This window comes from Dipteris shenzhenensis, chromosome 6, assembly GCF_047967505.1.
Source record: "Dipteris shenzhenensis isolate YYH24624 ecotype China chromosome 6, Dip_SZ_1.0, whole genome shotgun sequence".
Classification (NCBI taxonomy): domain Eukaryota; kingdom Viridiplantae; phylum Streptophyta; class Polypodiopsida; order Gleicheniales; family Dipteridaceae; genus Dipteris; species Dipteris shenzhenensis.
Window position 1 is genome coordinate 2,563,539 of NC_141601.1, and position 16,933 is coordinate 2,580,471.

The following is a 16,933-nucleotide window of genomic DNA, read 5'->3' on the forward strand; positions in this document are numbered from 1 at the left end:
GCATGGAGAGATCAATTTGTCCCTGCAAGCCACCCCAATACGTATTTATGACCTGCCTTGTGACCACAAACATGCGGGACAGCCTACCCTTTCCTCAAGCTCACGCACCAACAAACAAAGCACTTTGACCAAGAGAGGGTGATGACGTGGCTTTTTTTTCTCTCAAGGTCCAAAGGCCTTGGATGACGTCAAGGAGTTTTTTGCCGCCATGTATGAATAGTTGAGCATTGTGTACATAACGAGCCCTTCATCGTTGTACTCTTGGACTAATTGAGTCAAAACTGGCTTTCGCTCACCAACGAATGAGAGATGCATGCAAGCATCATCAATGCACGTATTGTTTTTTTATTGACAATTAGATTTTAAAGAGAGCTAAAAATAGAGCCTTACAATACCATGGCCTTCATTACACGGCCCATTTGCGATGACCAATTGGTCGGTGCTTCCATCAAGATCGACCTTGATGACTACAAAGCTTATGGTGGCAATAGTTGTTGAAATAGAACCCTTCTTTGCAACAAAACACTCAATTGCTTTGGGCACAAATTTGGCTATGAAGTGCTCGTTAATGAAGTGAGTCTCTCCTGTCCGCTCAATAGGACATGCGCTCCATCTGATACCAAAATATAACAACAGCTAGCCCCCCGCGATGCCAAGGAGCCCTGAAGGTAACCACCCGCAAACCAACACGTGCGCCACTCTGATATCCAACGCAGCTCCAACGTTGACGAACTACTCTGTTGACCTCAGCGCTGAAGTACATCCTTTCAGACTTGCAAATTGATTGTTCGAGCTTGGAGGGTAACAACGTTCAAATCATCCAGGGAAGCATTGACTTTCAGGCTTGTATGATCCTCTCTCTCTGGTTCTTTGACTCTCGAAGGTCCGAAATCGCTTCAGATTATCGTTCGACGAAAATTCGACACAAAGTTATTAGTAGCGTCGTCGCAGTTGGAGCCTGGCCCAAAACCTCTCGTAATCCGTTCATCTATAATCCCCCTTTTCCAATAACCCGCTCTGATACCAAAATCTTACACATATAAACTGTTAACACCTAACTTTATCTGTAAATCACGGGCATAGGCACACACACTTTCCTCCCAGCCAACCTCAGTGGTCGCTAGCTCTCACGAAAAAAAAATCTCACACGTGAATAGCTCTTGCTTGCAAAACCCACCAAGCCCCAATTCCCTAGATGGATCTAGTATGCCACATGTCCTCAATTTAGGGTGCCTCCTAAATGCACCATTTACCCCTCTCTTGGGATAACATTAAAATAATTTGCCCCTTGGCACATTTAATGCATTTAGACCCCTTAGCCTTAGATCCACCTAGTCTTGTGCCATGTCACCCTCACCAAGGACCTTGACCTTGATTCCTTTTTGATCATTTACGTGAAGCCCAAACAAATATAATACAAACATTGATCCTTTAAAGGAAAACGTCGACTGACCCTTCCGAGGTCATGTTGCCTCAACTTGAGGGTAACATCAATGTTTCCGTCTTAGTAGGGTTTTAGCTAAGTCTAGGTCTCAGTGTAGGGTGGGAGCCCGGAAGACCTCCAAGCGCTAGACCAAGTTATGGGGACAGGAGCAGTCAAGGAAGGAGCCCCAGAAGGGCCTTAAGGCAGCTCTAGGAATAAAGGAAATGGGCTGGGGGGAAGGCTGCTTTTATAGGCCGCCTTCTGGCCCTCCTAGGCAGTTGGGAGGGCACTTTTATTGCCCAACAGGCCAGCCAAACAGCCGACTGGCTGGTGAGCTATTTCTGGCTGGTTGGGCCAACCAACCAGGCCCTACAGCCCTCTTATAAAAGGAGGGCCTTGCTGCTGTCATTTCTCATCCAGATTCTCACAGTCCAGCTTCAGCCCCTTAGCCCTTTCAAAGATCCCCTGCAAGACAGCCATTAGTTCAGCAGTTCCTAAGGGTGATGGAAAGCACCATAGCCTGGCTCGGAGTAGAGGTTTAGGGTTACTGTTTTAGCAGCTTTCTTTTATATTTTTCATCTCTTTCTCAGTTCTATCTTCAGCTCTCTTTAGCTCCATCTCTCTCAGCTTCCATATAGATCTCTGAAGCTCCATATCTCAGATTTTCATCTCTCTCACTTAGCTCCGCTGCATGCCCTGGGATAGCACAAGCCTCTTCAATAGCCTTGCACAATGGTCCACATCTATGGTGTGGGCAGCATTGGTCTTGATTGAGATTGGATTGCTCTCAGGCATTAATGGGTCAGCTCTTAGTGTCGAAGGGTTATCCTAAGAGTTGCATCCCGTGCTCTCTGAAGGAGTGCTATCTATATGTTTTGTAGTTCTCCAAGTATGTGAAAACAGAACCCCCAAGTATGCATAGGATGCAACCATTCCAAAAGTAACCCATCTAGTGTGAAGTGCGCTCTGTGCATGACTTCTTGGGATGTATTGACGATCATGAGCTTGTTTACCAAGGTTCACCTTCAAGCCATGTGTCTCGTAGAAAGTATGAAGTGCATCCAAGTGTCACTGGAGCCCTATGTTGAGGAGGAGAGTAGGACCACTTCATCTGCGCATACTTGAATTTGGAGCAAGGAGCCAACTAGAGTGCACCCAGCCCCCCCTAGAGTCCTAATGAAAGTCTCAAGCTCGTCTATATACAGGTCAAACAAGATTGGTGATAAACAACATCCTTGTTCAACCCCAATCCTTAATGACCCCTCTGAGTGTGAGTATGCGATCCATGGTCCCATGATCTCTCTAGAAGCTCTCTTGTCTCATGGCTCTTGAGTCCTTGAAGCTCTGTAAACTGGCTAACCTCTGTGTCGAGCATTGATGCATAGATCTTGGACATGACATGCCCAATCATAATGGTCCTGTAGTTTCTTGGGCTCATGGGATCCCATGCCTTGCAGATGGGAGTGATGGTGTTAAGTGTCCAGGTGTGAGGGAAAGCGACACAAACCGCTTCATTGAAATGCTTTGATAAGATGGAGGTCAAAGTATCTATTCCATATGCAATGAACTTAGTACTAGGCCCTCATGATCTTTCGCTCGACAATTATGAAGCTTCAGGTCTGCGTGTTTAACACCGTTGGGTTAGTACCATGTAAAACTGGTATGATGAAGAGTGCAAGGCTTTATGCCAACAACATAGATTCGAGGTTAAGCACCATCTTTCGAGTGAGGCAAAGACGATACACAAGTACTATCGTCTGAGTACGTTAGAAAAAGGAGTTCGTTCGCCAAAACGAGGAGGAGCTAATCAACATTTTGTTTACTAACAACTCCAAAGACTTCTAGCGGAAGTTCCTTGAGCAGCAAGCCCCAACTCCTCTCATGGACACCAAACTATGGCACTCATATGCAGCACGCTATATGATTGTCCTAACCAACCAGTACATGATCTCTCGCATACACCTTGCCCCACATCGTATACACTTTTCATAGCTAGCATAATACATGTATATATTATTTATGAGCGGTGCGATTCATTTGCCAAAGCTGATTGAGCTTGTGAGAAACCCATGGTGGGGGTAAAAGGCCCTTGTATAATGAAGAGACAGTAATATGTGACAGCCGTAAAGGTTTCCAGGACGATCCTGGAAGTAATAATCCAATCATGAAGATGTTCTTGAAGCTCCAATGGTGGAATGGGCTGAAGCATAGCTGTAATTTTCCGCCAAATGGATCTGTGATGCATACCAAGGTCGAATTTTGCAGCAGCTTATGGAAAAGTAAGTGGAAACCCATCATCTCGAATGACATCTGCCATTGAATGGATGCCTTTTAAACTAAGGAAATACGACCGGCAAGGTTCCTGCACTTGCAACGGAGGGACCAAAACTCTAGACCAATGTATACTCTCTGCTCTGAGAGAGTTGCCTTGTAAAGTATCTCGTCCATTCCATTCCAAATGAGAGAGGATATGCTTCCAATCCAGCAGCATGCTAGAAACAAAAGGGCAACCTTTAATTTTGTCTTCCACTAAACCCAAAATTTATCATGCGCAGCAGCAAAGTTGACTTGAGGATATCCCAGAATGCAATGAAAAATTCAACTGTAAGACCATCCCATCATGGAGATTACCATCTACCACAGGATTTTACTGCATCTGATAATTCTCTTTCAGTGAATGAATCTTCCAGATCTAGAGCTTGCTGAGGAGAGTTTCACAGAGGGCTTTGAGCATGTGTTTGTCTTTGCAGTTGCACATCATTATTGGCATGAAGTGAAGTGAGGGCACTAGTCCTACACCTCCACTTGACCGCGTTACTTATAGAGAGGATACATCTATTTTGAAGAGTTTGTTGGGATTTTTTTTTTGGGTTTTTGCAAGAAGAAGTAAAATCTAATAATGCTTGAAAAAACCATACAACCAGCTTTCGATAAAAGCTGTCGATGAAAACAGAGAAAAGAACTGGTTGCTAGCTACAAGAACAACCATCCGTTTCTAGAATTCACGGGCTCATCGCCTATAGAGACTCCGAAACAAGAGCTAGTAACCATGCTGGTGGTCTATATGCCCAACGAATACCCTTTGCGGAAAGGGTGTAGAAACTCTTGCCGGCCATGACTGTGGCAGAAGCGTTCCCGCCTCTTGACAGTCGCTCTCAAGCTTGGAGTTCCGCGCTCCCAAATGGCGCACAATGTTACTGCCAAATGGCTACTAGAGTAGCCGTCGGAGAGATTGATTGGCCCCCATCACCCTGCTGAATTTGGCCACTCAAACGCTCCAAGCAGTGATGCTAGAGACGGTCTCCTAAAGACCATCCTCTGGGAGAGCTGGTGGGCGTGAACGGGTGGGCTGAATTGCGTCATGGATCTCAATCCCGGAAACCTGTTGTCCATGTATCCTGTAAGCCAGCGTGATAGGGTCGATCGCAAAGGCGTGGCCCCCCTCCATGAGCCAGGCCACCATCCCCCACGTGAAATCCGTGCTCATCCTCTGCATGCTAGCAACAATCTTGAGGCAGCCCCAAAGACAATGCGGGATGGTCTCCAAAACTCCGTCCCCGCTACCATCAATCCGCATCTTCTCTAGCCAGGGGCCGATGGGCAGACCCCCATGCGCCAACAACTAGAAGAAGTAAGAGATCTTCCACGAGCGCAAACTCATCCAGAGGTGGGGCCAAAATCGGCCTATGACCTCTCTTGGGACATCCTGCTCTAGCTAGTGGGGCTCCCTCGAAGGGGACCATGCTGCTGCCTCTAGCTGTAGACGATGCCCGATGCACGTGGTATACGAGAAGGAGACCTTCTCTATCCGGTTTGAGTGCCCTATGCCAGCGGGCCAAAACCACTCCCCTAGGTCCCACTGAATGTCACATAAGGGTTTGCCCTCCCAAATCCAAAGGCGCCACACTACTCCCTCTGGGGTCGATAAGATGATGGAGGGATCGATGTACCAAGTCCTACCCAAGCGACCCACAATCTTGACCCTTTGCCACTCCAGGTCCTCTAGGTCCACCTCTGTCTCCTCCTCTATCTCTGACTCGTCCTACAATGAGTCTCCCAGTCCCACCCGATAGAAACGAGTCTGGGGGGAACCAAGAGACTCTTGAAAAAAGTGTATCCTGAGTGGTACCCCTATCCGCGAGAACTGTCCTGACCAGCAATGGGGCGTCTAGGGGCTTCGTAGTCCCTCCCACCTAGAGTCCAGGATCGCCTCCTAAATCTCCTGCATCCTGATACCTGCTCCTCGGAGGTAGGAGATTGCGGCAGAGGTCTCTCTAGGAAGTTGTCTCCATGTCCCAAAGGATTTGGCCGGTCCCCTGTCCCACTGTGCCCATCCCTGCCCTAGCATGCACCCCTCCAGGTCTCTGACATCTGGGTGCCAAATGACAGGCTGCCTCTCAAACTCCTCTCTGCAAGACAGCCTAGCCCGTATGAGTCCTCCTGCCAATCTCTCCACACTTTGTAGAGGCTTTGCATCAACGGAGAGCCCCTCCCTGTCAACGGATCCTCGGAGAAGATCCACCTGTAGGACTGCTGCCACTGCCCCCCAGTGCAAGGTATGTTCCCAAGAAGCCCCTGTTGGAGTAGGAGTTTCCAGGGTTCCGCACCCGGAGTAAGGCCTCTCACAACCATCTTGCCCAAGAGGGCTCTGCTCTGCATCTTTGGGTCAATAATGCCAAGTCCCCCCTGCGTCTGTGGCAAGATCATTGTCTGCCAAGCCACCCTGGTTCTAGTGTTGCATGCGCCATCCGATCCCGACTAGAGGAAGCTTCATACTAAGCGCCATAGCTGCCCCATGTAGCCCCGATGAAAACACCAACATGAGGCGAGATACCAGGCTGTGGCTAGGAGTACCTGGTTCACCACTAGTGCATGTCCCACAAGCGAGAGTTTGCTAGAGCTCTAGAATAAGAGCTTCCGCCTGACACTCTCAAGCTCCCCAATCTCGAACCTCTAGGGTGTCCTCCAAGCCTGTGAAGAAACCAACGGATTTGGTCCAATTTATGCGAGCTCCAGAAGCCTTGCAATAAATGTTTGAGGCCCCTTGGAAAGTCTCTGTGAATTTGGATTTGAATTAGTGCTTGTACATCTCAATACTATCATAAGGTGGTCTTAAAACATCAAGATGAAAAGTCTGTGTTTGGATTTGAAGTCCCTAATTAGTGCTTGTCCATCTCAATAAACCGGAGTTCTTTGTTTGAGATGCATCTCAATGAGCTCCTTGTATATCCAACTCTTTGCACCCTTCAACTTATCTTAGGATCTAAACTCTTGCTGCCCTCTCTCTAAAGTAGTCCAGTGCTTGGAGTGGGCTGTGGAGAAAATGTGCTAGAGTCCTCTATCCTCTTATACATCTACCGATACATAGAATGTAGGTGACATATGTAACATCATATGCACATGGATGATGACCAGACCAATGACCCATTTACTTCAACACACTATGGATGGTTAGATAGGTAGAATCACAACCTAGGACCCTACAATGTGCTACCTTCATGCCAATTATGCCAGGTAAATATTTGTAAAGTCTTTGTGTAGTCAAATGAGAACCAATCCATCAATAAACACATGCTCACAAATTTATCCCATGCTTTCGCCTCAAGCAATGAAATGGCTAACCTATTATGATATCAATTCAATCTTGATGTGGTCATGTTCTAATCACCTAAAACTACTACTTGCTTACCACTTAATTCCATTTGAAGTCTATTCCATTTGAAGCTGATGTGGTCATGTTCAAATCACCTGAAACTACTACTTTCTTACCACTTAGGCCCTCAATAAGCATTTGGCTAGAGCTGCCCTCATAGAGAGCTGATACCCCCCTGATCCATCTCTCTAAGAAACCGAGCCTCTACATGGTCCCCTCCAAGAGGGACCACTCCACCCTATCATATGCCTTCTCGAAATTGAGGAGAAGAACGGTGAGTGGTTGCGCCTCCTCCCTGGCCCATTCCACTGCCTCCCAGAAAGTGAAGATGTTATCCAGGATGCTACGCTCCTGGACAAAACTGGTCTATGTCTCATCAATGATATATGGAAGGTGGGGTCTCAGATGTAGACTCAAGACCTTAGCTAAGATCTTGTAAGCAGTGTCCAGAAGGGTAATCGGCCTCCACTGTCGAAAATTTGGTTTGTCGCCCTCCTTCGGAATCAGGCATATCCAGCCTCTGCTCAAGGAGTGTGGGAGTGATCCTGAATCGAAGATCTCCTAGTAGCCCAATCTAAAAGGGGTGGAGATATGCTCCCAGAAGCATCGAAATAAGGTCAAGGTTAGGCCATCCTTGCCAGGGCACTTCTGGGCTGGAAGGGCCTCCCACAACTTCTCATCCGTGAAAGGAGCCTCTAACCGTCTGTTAAGGCCCTGTGAAACTACTTAGGGGACCTGCTCCCAAAGTGCCTCTCTAGCCAGAATGGTGGTGGGCGATACCTCCACTGACTGAAAAAATTGGCTGTAGAAGGCTGTAGTCAACTCAAGGATCTCCTGCGGGTCCGTGCGCATGTGTCCATATGGGTCTTGAAGCCGTTGAAGCTGGGCTCCTACGGACCATGGTTCGGTGGCCTGAAAGAACTGTCTAGTCATCCTATCTCCTTGCTGGACCCACTTGGCTCGGGAGGAATGGTATGAGAACTCTGCTCTGCCAACCTCCAAATCTTGAAGCTCCAAGTGTGCACACTCCAGGCGATCCCTAAGCCACTAGGATCCTGGATCCTGCTCCCTGAGTCTCTTGATAGATGCAGGGTCTCTGCGAAAGGCTCTCTCTCGCTCCTTAGAGCCGCTCTCCATCTGAGGGCGTGACTCTGGAGCTCCCGACTGCTACCTGAATCCTCTCAGCTACCCAAGCCGCCCATCCCTCCTTGGGTCTGCTCTCGGGCTATCTCGAGAGATCTACTATCAACTGCTAAACGTCCGCCTCCTTGAAGAGAACATATGATATACGAACCCCTTTTTGGGGGAGTCCGCGACGGGGCTGCTCTAAGTGCAGAACCGTTGGAGAATGGTCCGACATCGTGGTCCCTGCTAAGATGCCAGTGGAGCCACCGCAGAGTAAAGCCCAATCCAAAATATAGAATCTATCTAGACGCTCTAGTAGTCCATCTTGCCTCCGCTAGCTGAAGGAGAAACGTAGGTTGCCGAGGTCTTGGTAAACTCATGCTCTCGCCAAGGTTCCCTGCCATAGATCGCAAAAATGAACTGCTCCTAAGTACTCCTCTCCCCTGCTGGCATCTCTACGAACGAGGCTCCTCCTTGCTTATCCTCCAAGAACTCAAGATTATTGAAGTCCCTTCCAACAATCCATGAGTCCACCTCTGGGAGGCAATCCGTGAGCTATCGCCAGAAAGCTGGGTGGTGCTGTCTGCATGCGGGTGCGTACTTGCTCAAGACACCGATCCGATTCTCTCCCAACTGAAGGGGAAGGAGCAGGCCGAGGCAGCACGGGAGGGGGAGGCACGGGAGAGGGTTGCAAAGAGGAGGCTGGCGGGTCCACGGGAGGGGGAGAAGAAGGTTGTGTGGAGTCTGCTGCTGTCCCTTGGGAAGGATGCTGTGGTGGACGCGCCTGTGTCCTCTGAGGCTGCTCCTCCAAGCTCGAAGGGGGGTGGGCCAGGGAGGCTATGGGCATTGATATTTTGGGAGTCTCTGGCACCGGCTCTGGCTACTGTGGGGGGCTCTGTGGTGGACGAGAAGTATCTCCTCCGGAGGGGCATGTGGATTGTCCTAAGGTCGATGTCTCCCTCTCCGAATCACATGATACCTGTGGGCCGCCAATCGGATCTCCCTGTGATTGTGTAGCTGTTTGTGCTCGCCTCTTACGATTGGCACGATGTCGTTGATTCTTTTGATTCTTTTTGGCCCACTTGCTCCCCCTCATTTTCCCCACCTTAGTCCATCTACCGTCCGAAGGCTCTACCCAGGGGGTATGCGACTTTGGCTGCTGTCTCTGAGACTCCTACTGCGTTTGCCTAGGTGGCCTTCGAGTTCCCTCTCTTCTCAAGTCGCTATGCTGTCCCTGTGTCTCCTGGAGGGAAGGATGAGTCCTGTGCTGGCCTCACGTCCAATTTGGAGCTAGCTGCCCCATCTTTCTACACCTCAAACGCTGGCCTGGTAAGCCTGAAACCTCCAGATGTTGACGAAGAGTACCCCTCTCCAAAGTCTCCAAGAGAATCACGTCTGGGAGGGCATCCGGGCTCTCTACAACGAGTCTGAGTCGAGGAACCCCATCATCTGTCATCACTGCCGACTCCGACTCTGCTGGGTACTCCAGAACTGTGCCAAATGCTTGTCCAATGGAAGAAAGGATGGATCTGTATTCCCTCGGAAGTCTCGGGAAGCGGAGCGTCACTACCATCTTGCCTATAACAGCCCTGTCCTGTAAGAGATTCACTGCTTGCTGTAACTGTTGCTTATCCGCTGGTGACAAAAGAACTTTGACAGCTGGGGGAGTTGAGGGTGCTGCCATAGAGCCCCTTTGGCCACCGCCATCAATTTCCCAATCACTACCAATAAGTGATAAGCCACACCAACGGCAAAAGAGGAGGAAAGGGAGAAAGAAGCAAAAGCACCTGCAAGGAGAAAGCCCCAATGAAAAGACCGTCCTAGCCCTGAAAAAAGCCCCGAAGTTCTTCCACATGCATTCTCTCGAATTCCACAAGTGAGCCGCCACAAAGAACTAGGCCCACAGAGCTTGAAACTTTCCACTAGCTCGGGAGAAGCTTCCAATGTACTTGAGGGAGCTGGTCAAGCAATGAAAAAGGCAGTGAATGTACACTGCCAGTCCCTAGCGTTAGAAATCTCCTTTGGGTGAAGAAGATTGCAATCGAAGAGCGCCAAAGGGAGAACTAGTTGACCCACAGCGGCTGTGGGTTTTTCTGCGTGCTTATGAACTGCTGTACCAGAGCTAAATGGCAAGGGTGATGAACAGGTCGCGGGAGGTGCCAGGCTGGAGAGGTAGCCCCAAGCAGCAGCAAATCTGCAGGAGATAGCAGCCGGGCTGCTACTGGCGCCTAGAGATGACGTACGGGCAGCACCAAGCTGTTGGCGAGGCTCAAGGGAGGGCGTGAGAGCTGCAGCGGACAGCTGGCGGAGACCCCTAGCGAGTTGGGCTGGAACAGTACGGCGCCACAGCCTGTACGATGGCTGTGGTGGCAGAGGTGCGGAGGGAGGGGTCACGGGATTAGTGCGCCCTACCCTGTAGTCCACGACGGGCAGCAGGCCTATGCGACGCCGAAGAAGGGCGGGGCGCGAGGGAGAAGGGGGGAGGGAGGAGGGTGCGGGAGGTGAGCTCGCAGGTAGAGGCTGTTGGGAATGCTATTTGTCACCTCAAGATCTCTTGAGGATGTGAGTGAAGGTGGCTTGTAAAATCCCTTAGGTGCTGAAACTATGTCCCTATAGAGCTAAGAAGCATCTGTTTGTTAGATCCTTTGTAGTGTCTATGTATCCCTACATGAGTGGAATGGCTTCCTTTCTGGGCCTCAACGGTATGGACTCGTACGCTTGCCTTTGCTCGTGTTAGCTACGAGCCACGTAGATGCTAGGGGATGGAACTCTAATGTCTCATTATTAGGGCCCTTGATGTGCCAATGTAACCCTACGTGAGTGATAGTGCTTCCTTTCCGGGCTTAAATACTATGGAGCTTTAAATGTGCCTGCTTGTGTTATTTGTGGGCCATGCAGATGTTAGGTATGGAGCTCTAAGCATCTCCTCATTGGGTACCTTGCTGAGACTTCTTCTCCGGGCATCAATGGTATGGAGCTTTAAGCATGCCTGCTCGTGCTGCTCTCAACGCTTTAAGGAAGCTAGGTTGTGCTTGATTGATATTTTCTACTCCCTAAGATCGGAGTAATGGTGCACCAGTCTTTTGGAGAGCCTTGATTTCTAGTTCTCTGCAAGACATGCTTGCACAACTAGATCTAGGAATGGCTGCTTCGATGTGCTCCCTTATGAAATGGCCATCTGGTCATCTGGTCTTCTGATCCCATGCCGAGGATGCATTTTTCAAAGCTGCTATAGGATAGTGGTCCGACATGGTTCAGCCTGAAAGAATGCAAATAGAGGCTCTTCTCTTTTCAGAGTTCTGCAGACTTGCATAATTCTTATTGGAAGAGACTTTTGAAATCCCTCAGGAATTTTAAAAACACTCTTTTCTTTGGCTTTCTATTCATGGATGGATTGTGTGAACCAGTGGAGGTCCATGCTTGAGGTAGACTCTACTTGTATTCGCTGCCTCTCTGCTAAGGAGACTATTCAACATTGCTTATGTGACTGCAGACAGGCTAGAATACTCTAGAAGGGGATTTCTAGTTTATATTCTCCTTTCTTCATGACCTGGGGTTTGGTTGCATGGCTTTGTCATTGGAGGCCTCGGGCATTTTGTGAGAGACATGATTCTTCTTGGGATATCTCGGTTCGATGACATTTGGCTGAGTCATGCTCTCTGGATGACGTTTGTGGCAGTCCTTGTACAGAGCAACACATGCCTTTGTTCACATTTCATGGGAGATTCTTGCAAGAAATATCAGCATGGCATATTTGGAGATCTAGATGCACAAAGGATAAGTGGAGGGTTCTCACGTCCACCTTCACACACATTGTGTTGGGATATGTGTGATCAAGGGCTTGCTAGGTGCATGTGTGCATCCACTAGCAGTCGTAAGGAGAGGCACACTTAGTGCCATAGTGTAAACTACTCGGTGCTTTCTATCAATTCAAACAACGGATTTTGCAGAGGCATTTGAATGAGATGATTGCGAGTTGCCAAACACATATACTTGAACTTAAGAGTTTGCAATTAAGCTGGAATTAAGACTTATACAGCTTAAACACAAAGTGACATCATTGGAGAATGCAATATGATTGAGGGGCCAAGATGGGGCCCCCCCCTTATCCAGGCTCACTTTATTCTTGAAAATGGAGATACAAGACCAAGGTGCAATGCACCTTCCAAACTGATGAACTCAGTGAAAACCTAGGACCTAGATACAAGACTCAAGAGCATATGTACAAGGTAGACAACAAAAAAAGAGGACTCCAAGCTCAGGTTTCAACTCTTGGCTTGCCCAATCCACAAGGAAGAAGCCTGCAACAATCACCACTTACATCCAACATTAGAGACAAGCACTAGTTTCTAGAAAGATAGTAGAAACAACATGAAATAGTGCTGTAAATGAGATAAACTTGACAATACAGGCTCCCTTCGTGACTTGACCCTTTTGTAGATGAAGTCCTTGATGCCTCTGAAGCTACCTTGGGTGAGGAGAGTGTGGAAATGGGGCTGGAATGAGAACAGCTTAGAGAGAGAAAGCTTTTATGGAGTGATAGCTGTAGAGAGAGAGTGCCAATGCTGATCCCAAGGGAGGAGATGTAAGAGAGGAGCTGCTGCTGTTCCAGAGGTGCACAGAAAGGCAGATTTCTGCAAGGGAAATGGGCTGGAACAGTAGAGAGAGAAATTCTGCAGTAGAGAGAGAAAGACTGCAGCAGGAGAGAGAAAGGGGCTGTGGCTGCTCCAGGCTAGGTGAAGGAGAGAGGATGCTGCTACTGCTGTTCCAGAAGAGCTGAGAGGGGGCAGATTTCTGGAGAGGAGGGGCTGGAACTGTAGAGAGAGAATGTGCTGTTGTAGAGAGAGAAAGTGCTGCTGAGGTGAGAGAATGGCCTGGGGAGAAGCTGGCTGCACCCAAGGAGCTGGAGAGGTTCTGCTGCATCATCCAAAAGGAGGGAGAAGAAAAGTGACGAAATTTTCATGTGTGGAATGAAGGGGAGAGGCCTTCTTTTATAGGCTCAGCCCCCCTCCTAGGCCTAGAGTGGAAGGTGGACACTTGTCCCAGATTTTTGGTGGGCTGCAGTCCCAAAGAGGACAGCCCACCACCTGCCCCAAATCTACCAGATTTGGGGCCAAACACTTGGCCTACATGCCCTGCCACTTGCCATGCATGCTGCCACATGTGTGGGACAGGTGGACTGACCTGCCAGCTCAGATTCCATGTGGCAGTCTGCCACGTGTCAGCCTGCCACGTGTCAGCTGCCACGTCACTCCCAAAAACCCTAAAATTTTAAAGTTGTCAGAATTTAATTCTGATCGCACCCACGGGTTCCTAACAGCTTAGACTATCTATTGACGTACTCTAAGGTCATAACTGAGCCATACTGAGCTCATTTGTTTGTCGTCTTATCTTGTATCTCCATTACTCTTGGCATGCTGCCAGGCCCACACCCAAAGCTCAGGGAACATTCTCTTGAATGGTTCCTAGGTCGGTATGCAATCTGTGCATTTGATTGGTCCCATGTTTGGGTACTCAGGTGGGGTGTGGTTCCTAGATGTTCCTTTCAAAGAGAGGCCATCACTCTTGTGGGTCACTAATGCCCATAACCCCAAGCAAGGGGGTCCACCCTCAAATGCTAGACCTAGTCCCCATTGTCCGTGATTGAACAGAAGGAAAACATTTCATTTCTTAATAAGCATACTATTGAAAAACAAAAAGAAATAGTACCAAGCAAGTGGATACATGTTGAAGCAGGATGACACATAGACCATGACATAGGTGATGATGTAATGCAAAGGCCCCCACATGGGGTGGTGCCTATGATTGTGGAGTTCCTATGATTTGGGAGTTACCTCCTTTGATGTAGGAGAGGTGCCATTGATTTAGGCCACCCTCTCTCCCATTCTATAAAAGAGAGGACTTCCTCTCAACTTAATGGAACATTTTGCCATTTGGTTCCCACACTCTTCTCCATGATGTCCATATTCTCTCCCACTCCCCATATGCCACCTCATCATCTTCTTCTCCACCCTCCACCTTCTTCTTCATTTCTGCCCTCTTTCTCTCCAGATTTTGCTTAGCTCTATTCCCCTCCTTTAAGCGACCATTCCCAGAGCCCTCTGAGCTGAAGTATCCTCTACTTGGGGCGCACCTCTGACACCAAGCATTCTTTGAAATTTTGCTTCGTTTGCTCGTGCTGACACAATCTCTGCTCGCCAATCTTTCACGTGATTCTGCCTACAGACACGACCATTCGTTAATTCCTCTGAGCCACGGGTGGGCGATACTATGAGCTTGCTACTGATGAAATTTGAGCTAAAATGCTTGATGGAGTAAGGAGAAACAAGCAAAAGACGAGTCGGAGAAGGCGCTATTGTCATGAGCAATTATGCGCGTTTTTTGGGCAATCCTCCTAGGTGGACAATCTCTGGTATAAGGTCTTCAAATGCGCATTAAAAGCCCTCTCAGTTATGCTTCATAGAGCTTGAATCAAGCCCTCCAAATTACTCTGTGTTTACTCTACAATTTTGGGCATTTTTGATTGTTGAATGCTTGATGCAAGCTTGAAGATGACTTATTGACAGAAAATTCTTAGTTAATAAGGCCTAGCTCTTGTTCATCTTCCAATGCTTCATATGTGAAAGCAAAGAAGAAGAAACAAGCACCTAGATATGTCAATAGGAAGGTAACAAAACTTGTGAAGGAAAAGTCACATAAACCATATTATTATTTTGATGCAAAAAGTTTAGGATTTTCTGATTTATGGCTTGCAATATGCACTTGTATGGTTGAGACTCATAAGCCATTTGTAAGAGAGCAGACACTGCCTAATCATAAAGGTAAGACCCTCTCATGGCCACCTTTAAGATAGACAAGTTCAATGGCCAAGGTTTTCACACTTGGCAAATGAAAATCAAATTTGTACTTATGAAAGAGAATTTGTGGGACTTGGTTAAGTCAGGAAATCAATCATCTCAAGAAGGTGAATCCACCATAACCAAAGGTAAAGGGAAGGCAAGTGACTCTTCTTCAACTACACCTGCAGATGCTAAAAGGCTAGAGAAAGCTTATACAAATATTGCATTAGGTTTGGGAGATGATTATGTGCATCATATTTCAGATTTGGAATCCCCTTTTAAGGCCTGGCCTAAGTTAGATGTGTTATTTGGTGCTAGCTCTCATACTTCTAAGTTGAATTTGAAAATTAAGTTCTTTGAATGCAGACAATGTTGCAGCTCATGTTAATACTTTGAGGAGTATTATGACACAATTGGCATCAATCAACTCTCCAGTTAGTGAAGATGATGTTATGGCTACGCTCTTGAAGAGTATGCCCAAGAATATGATTATGTTGTGACTACCTTGAAGAATCTTCCCCAACCCACACTGAAGGGCATCATTAGTGCTCTACAAGAGGAAGAGAGAAAGAACACTTCAAGAATGGGTGAAGTGCACACATAAGCACTTGCAATAAAGTTTTCATCAAAGAGTAAGTACAAGGCATGCAAGCATTGTGGAAAGACCAAGGACCTCCTCTCAACTCAATGGAACATTTTGCCATTTGGTTCCCACACTCTTCTCCATGATGTCCATATTCTCTCCCACTCCCCAACACATTGGCCAATATTTGGACAGATATTCTACACACCTTGGTGGCCATTTGGGGGTGCATGCAGGGGTCTTCTCGGGTAGTCTAGTACGAGTAGGACTGTTTCCCTCAGGGAGTGGAGTGCTCCCTGTTTTTCTGAGAGTCCTTTGAGTTGAGGTGGCAATTTCAGCCTCGGCCTTCTATGTTTTCTACCTCTTTTACAGGAGTTTGATTTTGCTTTATTAGGGTGTTTGTTTTTTCATGCGATGCATGATGTATTCTCCCAATGAGATTTGCTCTTACTTAATAGAAGTCTTCTTTTTGTGGAAAAAAGAAGAGCCTCCTCTCGGCCTAGTCATCTATGTAGAACTATTCAAGTTCCAGGACATTGTCTCGCTTTTGAAGGCTGAAGGAGAAATGGAGGCTTCCTCAGAATTTAGTGGACTCAGACTCTCCATGGGTAAGGGAGGGGCCTGTCTCCCAAAATCCTCCTTTCAAACCATGTAGTTGTCTGAAATCCAGACCTAGATATTTATATGTGCTTATTGTTTCCAGGGGCAGTCCTGTGTGCAGTCCTGTGTGTGTGTGTGTGTGAGAGAGAGAGAGAGAGAGAGAGAGAGAGCTAGAGCTTATATGATATGATATGATTGTAGTAAACTCAGCGTGAGACCCTTCAGCATCTATGGGACTGGCGATCATTAATAATGAGTAGTGATCCCTTAGTTTATTGAAATCTCCTCCACTTCTGGAAAAAAACCAGTCAATTGTTGCCATTAAGGGCATTTCTACAAAGGCAATTGTTGGCCTCTCGAGTTACAAACTCTGCCAATGTGGCCAAACTAAATGGATGCTCTCGTGTCTGAAAGAAGGCTGCCTCTCGTCTGTCTTTTTGTGGTACGCTCTCCTTGAGCTTCACTTTACATTGTGCATATGTTCATGTCTGTCTCACTACTGATGTTGCCTTGTACCTTACTAGACCTAAATCACAGCTGTCATGTTGCTCTTGGATATCCTGTCCAGGAACCATCAGTTTTTATGTTAGCATCATAGTGTCCTCCACTTCTCCATGCTACCTTTGTAGGACCAAATCGCTACAATACTGCTTGCTGCCTGGCCCCCTGAGATCAGAAATTGTCTCTTCTGCAATTTCTTCGTTTTTAAA

At 47.6% G+C, this 16,933-nt stretch overlaps 1 protein-coding gene across 2 annotated transcripts in view; it reads left to right on the top strand.

The window, feature by feature from the left end:
* LOC147900637 (CAAX amino terminal protease family protein) overlaps positions 1-16,933 on the top strand; it is a 90,184-nt gene that overhangs the window by 44,247 nt on the left and 29,004 nt on the right. The gene's annotated exons all lie outside the window — the stretch shown is intronic.